Source organism: Euleptes europaea, chromosome 3 (genome assembly GCF_029931775.1).
Source record: "Euleptes europaea isolate rEulEur1 chromosome 3, rEulEur1.hap1, whole genome shotgun sequence".
Classification (NCBI taxonomy): domain Eukaryota; kingdom Metazoa; phylum Chordata; class Lepidosauria; order Squamata; family Sphaerodactylidae; genus Euleptes; species Euleptes europaea.
Window position 1 is genome coordinate 74,985,920 of NC_079314.1, and position 8,303 is coordinate 74,994,222.

The following is an 8,303-nucleotide window of genomic DNA, read 5'->3' on the forward strand; positions in this document are numbered from 1 at the left end:
CCCATTGTTCCGTTGCAAATCTATGCATACAGAATCAACCCCTTACCTCTTAAGTGCCAAATTTCAAAAAATTCAATGAACAGAAGATTGTTTGGACTGGAATAGATCTGCACAAGGAGCCAAGTGTGAGGAAGGAGAGGCAAGCAGTAAAAATGAAAGTGAAACCTTTTGAGCAAAATATTCCACAAGTGTTGGGATCTTTGTATGTACAGCATGTGTAAAGACATACTGATTTTATTAAAACACAACATTTACTTATGACTGATTTACTGTCTGTTTAAACAATTGCCTGCTGATTGGAACAGTCATGCAGCAAGAAAGGGGTAGTAGAATTCAAAATTGGATGAACAAAAAGCCAACTGAGCTATCTTCAGCATAGTTAGGAAGAAATTCAATAAAGCAACCTGCCAAAACAGCCATGAAAGTGAGATGAACAGTAGAACCGATCACTGAAAAATCAGCTCCTGGTTGTGAACAGAATGTGAGCTGAACCAGCAGGCGTTCAAGCAGCCCTGCTCACCTCTAAGTTCACTGCATTCATTCAATTTTGCTCCCAATAATGTATCTATAGGATTTAAGGGATCTGCCAGACCTTCATCTAAAATGACATTCTGGAGAGCTGACTTTAAACCTATACCTGCTGGAATCAATAGCTATAAACCCTAACTTCCTTTGGAGGCCTGTGGTGGAGAGCCTAAAAACTTCTATGAACAATCCAAAAGCCTTTGAAAAATGGGGAAGTATGGTGAATCCACAGTACAGCGAAGACACAGACTGCTGCAAGAAAGGCTACTTCTTATAATTCCGTGACAGTTTATACCACATTCATGCTCTTAAGATACAAATGTTACCCTACACCATTCTTACAAGTTCACTGTGGAAGCAAGCAAAGGATGAATGTTTAAAAATGTAGGGTTTTGCCAGACAAAAGACAAAGAATAGTTGCTGGAATATAAACATAATGTTTTAATTATACAACAGCAGTTCCCAAAGTGGGTGGTACTGCCCCCAACAGAGCACTGGGATTACCGGGGGGGGGCACTAAGAGTCAAGCGGCAGGGAGGGCACTTGAGAGGGCCCCTTCAACCATATTGTTTGCTTGTTTACAATTAATCAGGCTATGGTACCATGTTGGCAAATGGCACTCCAAGTCTGCCTCTGCATTGTGCTAAAATCTGGTATAAACTATCAGAATTTTGAAAAGCTGGTATCACTGGATCAATTTCATCAATTTCACTGAATAAATTAAACTAAAAAGTTTTAACTCGATTTCAAATAAATGTGCAATTAATTGTCACTTGTAATTTTATTGTTATTATCTTCCTTAATGGATCATGCACACCACTGCTCTGAATAATTCTTTTTATAGGGGCCACTGAATATGAGTTTATGGAAGCAAGGGGATGGTAGTCCAAAAAAGTTTAGGAACCACTGTTTTACAAGTAGGGAATTAGAGTTTCAGAATGTGAAAATACAACTACCTATGCAAAACACAAAACTTTTGCATTTGGGGATGAAAAAGGCACCAATGGTGTTATTGTTTGACTGTCCCTGTTATAGCATGTAGTTCCTCTCATGAGCAGTCAAAAATGGGGAACCCTGCAGGCTATGAATGCAGAATAATAATTCTTAAAATAAATGGGAGTCTAAAAATATGGAATGCATACGGCTATTGACTGAACATATTTACTTAACCTCATCAAAATAAAAAGTGTATAACTGAAAGACAGTAGAATTAGCTACACCACTCATCCATCCAAACAGATGGATATTTATACATTCTTTTTCCTTGTGTAGAAATTAGGCTTAAGTGAGAAAACTAAGCAACACCTCCAACGCTTTCAACATGCAACTACCACCTGTTTTTAAATATTGTTTATAATCAGTCTTCACAATCTTTGACCCACCCCCAAATATAATAAATCCAAATATTAAAATGCAAAGCTGCACACACTGAATCTTAGAGAGGAGCAAAGGAGGAGACACAACAGAATGGATATTTATGTCTTTTCTCCCCACCCAACAATGGGCAGACCTCCAATGAGACAGTAAACAAGTTACTTGTCAACTGGAGAATTCAATATTTAGCAAGAACTGTGAAGTCTAATGCAACGAAAGCTTGCAACACTTCCAAAATTTGCACTTTCCTCTCAGGCCTCTCTTAACAAGACAGAACAATAGCATTTCCTTTCAGAAACACTGAGATAAAATGTAGTAGCCTTTTTACTTCTCCCACAGACTTACAAAAGTGAGCAAAAATATCTAAATAGGCAGAACTCAATATTAATGTTTAGTTAAAAAAACTAAGGCAAATTTATTTTCCTTTAGTTGATAGAGACTAGACATACATGTAGAAACCTGGACACACAAAAATCACTGTAGGCTGCCGGCAACTGCTTTATTTAAACAATTGAGTTTAATTTCCTTTTGCACAATGCACCCAACTATTTGATAAGCAAAGGTGTTCTCTGTTTACTGTTGTTTATGGACAAAGCATGTTTTTTTAGCAAACAGAATAATAAAGGCCCTGGTTCAAACAGGTTTTCCTGGACAGCCCCACCCTATTTACTAGGATCAACATAGCCAACAGAACTCCCAGCAGTTTTCACCTATAACATTACACTAAAAGGTAAGGATTTAATCTAGCATACTAATAAAGAAAATACTCTGGGATGCTGAGCAAAACAAATTCCCTATGCTTCTGTTAAATCCAGAAAACATTCTCATGGTTCAATCAGTGAATCTGAACTTTACAAAAGATATTATTTAGTGCCTTACTTCACTAGAGAGTCTAGGTCTATTTCACTCTCAGCTCAAGATGTTTACCTTCTCCCTACTCAATATGTTCAGATGTTTAAAATGTTGCCATTCAAGTGATAATCAATCCACATTTAGTATTGCACAGATATTAACATGCTTTTTAGCTATTTAACAAACTCTCAGCTATACACCGAAGTTACTAATTCAGACTCAAGGCAGTAAATAGTTCAAGGTGCCACAAATACACTCACCAGCAACAATTATATTTTTAACCAGACAAATTTTCTGGCAAGTGCAAGAAGGACAGCACGGGCTCGTGTGACACTTTACAGGTCTTTGTAGATACGGTGAAATGGTGAACCCTCTGTTTTCAAGTGCTGGTAAAGCAACATTCAAGAGAGATTTTATCCCATCCTTCGGAAAAGCAGGAACAAGACTAGTGGCCTCCTTTAATTCTGGTTGATTATCACAGGAAGCAAAAGTTAGTAGTAAACATGATGACTCACCTATTTTTAGGTATAAAAAGGCAATAGAGAATCTTTCTGATATAAGTATAGGTTTCTGAGTGTCTGACAGTAAAACTTTCTGAAAATTCATGATATATTCCATGCTGGCCTAAATTAGATGAGTAATCGAGAATAAAACTGCTGCTATCATACTGCCCTTGTACAAACCTATGGTGAGACCACACTTGGAATACTGTGTACAGTTCTGGTCACCACACCTAAAAAAGGATATTGCAGAGCTTGAGAAGGTGCAGAAAAGAGCAACCAAAATGATCAGAGGACTAGAGCACCTGCCCTATGAGGAGTGGTTAAAACACTTAGGGCTGTTTAGCTTGGAAAGAAGGTGGTTAAGGGGAGACATGATAGAGGTCTATAAAAGTATGCATGGTATGGAGAGTGTGGACAGGGAGAAGCTTTTCTCCCTCTTTCACCATACTAGAACACGGAGTCATCTGCTGAAGCTGGAAGGTGAGAGATTCAAAACAGATAAAAGGAAGTATTTCTTCACACAGTGCATAGTTAAATGGTGGAACTCCCTGCCCTAGGATGTGGTGATGGCTGCCAACTTGGAAGGCTTTAAGAGGGGAGTGGACACGTTCATGGAGGAGAGGGCTATTCATGGCTATTAGTAAAAATGGATACTAGTCATGATGCATACTTATTCTCTCCAGGATCAGAGGAGCATGCCTATTATATTAGGTGCTGTGGAACACAGGCAGGCTGCTGCAGTTGTCTTCTTTGTGGGCTTCCTAGAGGCTCCTGGTTGGCCACTGTGTGAACAGACTGCTGGACTTGATGGACCTTGGTCTGATCCAGCAGGGCCTTTCTTATGTTCTTACAACATGGTAGTATCAGGAACAGTAATTCTTGAGAGTGGGCCCTTGCCCAAGGCACAGAATCGATTGCTACAATAATTGAATCCTGCAATTGGGCTAACATCCTGAAGTCCAATTTTTTTAATGATCTGAATTCTTTTTACTGCCTTCACTATTTTCTGAGTCCATTCCAGAGGTAAGAATAGTCTGCCCTGTTGACAGTCTATGATTGCTCCCAGGTAGATTATGATGGAGACAACTGACTCTTCTCAAAGTTGATTAGGAACCTGTAATCTGTGAAGCACTGAATGGTGACCTGATTAGAAGATTATCCAGATATGGATGGACATGGATCCCCTGGGTCCTCAGGTGAGCTACTAATGGAACAAGGAGCTGTGTAAATATACTGGAAGCATATGATAGACTGAAGAGTGTGGCCTTGCATTGGAAATGGAACTTTCCAATGATGAACATGAGGAAACGATTTTGCACTGGAAAAATAGGAACATGGAGATATGCCTCTGTCATGTCTACTAATGTCATAAGCGCTCCCTTCTATAGAGGTTCTGTGATGGTTCTCAATATTTCCATCTTGAAGTGCCAGTACCTCACAAATTTGTTCAAAATTTTTAGATCTAAGACCGTTCTCCAATCTCCATTTTTCTTTGGAACTATGAAAAAAATTGAGTAAATTCCTGAGAATCTTTGTGACAATGGAGCTGGCTATATTGTGTCTATGTACAGAAGGTGATCTATTGTGTTGTGGATACACTGTTGTTTTAACAGGCAGTTTGAGACTTGGGAGTTCAGGAAGCAATTGGGTGGAGAAGCAGAAATCTCTATGAGGTAGCTGTTTGAGATTGTTTCTTTCACCCACCTGTCAGAGCTAGATCTCAGCCAACTTGCCTGAAATTGCTGGAGTCTTTCCCCCACCAGTAATATCTTGGTGTTAGGATTGATGGTTTTGTTGCTTTCCATTCTTGCTGATTCCCGCTACTGTACAGTAGATCTGGACTGGCAACTGGAGCAACAGGGTTGTTTTGACTTTTTCCAGGAATTTCTTTTGAAGCATCCTCTAAATCTAGGTAGAGTTAAATTGGACTGACAGGGCTGAGTTCTGTAGCCTATCCAGAGTTTGTCATCTTGTTTGTAGGTGAAAGGCACAGCCTTTTTCTTGTCCTGTTTCTACTAAAAATTTAATCTAGGCTGTGCCCAAAGGACGTGCCTCTGAGGAATGGCCATGTGGCCACATTTCATTTAGAGAGACTATCCACTACCCAGGACTTCAGCCAGAAGTGCCTACTCCCCACCACAGTGGACACCATAGCACTTGCTGAGTATTTCGTGGAATTCAGGCTGACATCAGCCATGAAGGCAGCTGCTCTTTTGTTCAAGTAAGGGAACTCTCTTAGCATCTTTCGGAGCCACAAAATAGATGCCTTGGTCATAAATGAATTTGCAGCCGCTGTTCTGATAGACAGAGCCATGACTTCATGTGATTTGCATAGAACCATCTCCTTTCAGGAGCATCCTTTAGTTCCCACCATCCTGCCCTTCCTTAGGCAGTGCTACTCCTGATGCCAAGCTGGCTTCTAGAGCAACAGCCACTGAAATTTTTAAGAGGTTAGACACTTTAGGAAAGAAAGCATATATTCTTTCATAGCTTGCCCCAATATTGTGGGGAAGCCCACTCCTTCATTTCCTGCTTTAAAAACCAGGGGAAAGGAAAGGCACATCCTAGTTCCCTGAGACTAGACAAAACTTCAGAGTCCCCATCTTCCTCCTCATCTGTGTCCTTGGGTTGTTGTACTTTAAGGGAAGAAAGCTGTGGGGTGGGATGGGAATAATTCCTCCTGTGTAAACAGTCTTTTAGACTGCTGGCTTTGTTGAGGTTCATCCTCTGGTAATTCTCCATCTTCTCTATCAGATTTGTTACTGGAGAGTTCAGAGTGAATATTCTGCCTCTGATCTGTAGGAGGGAGAGATGGATCCTCTACTTGAAGCAGAGGGAATTCCCTTACAAGCTGCCCTGGTAGGCCAGATGGGAGCTTTGCTGGTATCCAGTATTCCTTGGGGGGGGGGCAGAGCATTTGCTTGCTAGCCTCCTTGTGCCTCTTTCTGAAGGTTTGCTTGGTTTTATTAGAGTTTTTCCTACATTTGAGTGTTAACAAATTCTTCCAGCCAATATTGGAAGGATGGGGGAACACTAATAATAATCTCTGGTTCATTTTTTGTTTGACGACCCTCTGCGGGAGTCACAGTTTCCCATTCACTCACACCCTCAAGCATTTTTTCCAGCCATAGAGGCCTGCTCTAGGGAGTTAGGCCTTCCCTATTGCACTCTACAGGGAGCATGCATTTTTGCGCCAATTCACTCTTCATCTCCCTCACTGGTTTGCATGCTTCGCAGCTTACAGCTCTGCCCTGGAACTCTAGTGCAGCATGGGGTTGTGGCAAGCACTTATGCAGCGCCTTCCTGTTATGCGGGCCAGGAAGAATCATCCCTAGCTATCATTGTGAAGATACCACTGCATCTGAAACTTTAGTGGCAGAGTCAGTTGAAGACATAATGATCTGCTGAGAAGGGGGAGGGGAGACACACTGACAACACAAATAGCTTTCTCTCTCTCTCTTTTGCTTTAAAGCCTAGACCAGGGGTGGGGAATGTCAGGCCCGGGGGCCATTTAAGGCCTGTGAAGTCATTTGGTCTGGCCCTTCTTGGGTCCTGGCAGATCTCTAGCTCAGAAGGATCTAAGACTGGTGATCCGCCCCCTCCTGCAGACAGGAATAGCCTCTATTGAAGGCTGATGTGAATTTGTTTTGCAGAGAAAATGAACCTTCTTTCTCCCTTGCAGAAGAGTCGTTAGCTAAGGAGCTGCTAGCACCGCCCAATAAACTGTGTTAACCCTTTCTTACCCAAGCAGTGGAGAAACGTATTCCCTCTGTACTATAAGAGGGCTGGGGGCAGAAGTGGCGACAATGGAGGGGTTAAAGGGGGCAGGGCCAGAATGCACGGGGGGTGAGTTCTTAGCCAGTGTGTCCTCATTTCATCCCTGCAGACTGAGGTAGCAGGAGCCGGCTGTAGAATCTGGCCCCGACCATGTGGAGCAGGAGCAACTCCAGCGTGCGGCTGGACAGCTAAGCCCGACTGGTACAACAGACCATCCTGTGCCACCAGGTGGGCGAGTGCACCACCAGTTGGATGTCTGCCTGCTTGCCCACGCTGGGGGGGGTCATCTGGGGTAGCTGCCTACTTGGGACTTGGTTGGCTAATTTTTAAGTTGATAATTTTGTATGGCCAGTGAATGATGCTATGAATATCCAAATGACCCTTGGGGGAAAAAAGGTTCCCCATCCCTGGTCTAGACGGTGGGAAGACAAACGGACAACAAATACCTTTTAAGGAGGAAGATTAAGTACATGAAAAGGAAATATCTTGCAAACCAACCGCTTTGAGAGAACTGGTGTCCCATAGAGCTCAAAGAATCCATGCACTCTCTGAAGAGGTAGGAAAGGAACTGAAGAGGGCAGGCACTCCCCATCATGAATGGAAAGAGCACTGTCTCCTACGATTATGGGAAGAGGAATACCCAACTGTGCCACAATGTCCTCTTCATCTCAAACAAAAAGAGGCATATTGATCAGTTACAAGACAAGCCCTTGCAAACAGAAGAGACTGCAACATAAGAACTACCTTACTGGATCAGAACAAGGAGTCAACTAGTCCTGGACTTGAACTTTCCAAATGCCCCTGAAAAGCTGGTGAAGGCACAGTGAACACTATCATAACCTAAAGATCATAGCCCAGCATTTGATGTCCCGATGTTAAGAGCTAATAGCCAATTTGCTTGCTAGCCTCCTTGCTGTCCAACAATTTGTAAGGATACGTCATACCACCGAAAGAATAAAAATGCCAGGGAGCTGAACTGGAAACCTCTAGTATACAAATGAAAATTGTACCACTAGGCATCAGGACTTTCCCTGAGAAATCAAAAGCCATTGTAGACTCACAAAGAACCTAAACAAACTTTGATCCAGGTTGTTCCTGAAAATATGTAGCTATGGGCAAACTAGTCATGAAGTCATGAACTTACAATTCCTTTCTAAGAGAAACTGAATACAACTAACCAAAAAATATACTTGGTGGATACAAACATAATGCTGGCTCTCTCCTAACTATGATTAAGGGCTAGTACACTCCCCCTTCCCAGCATCTCTCCTT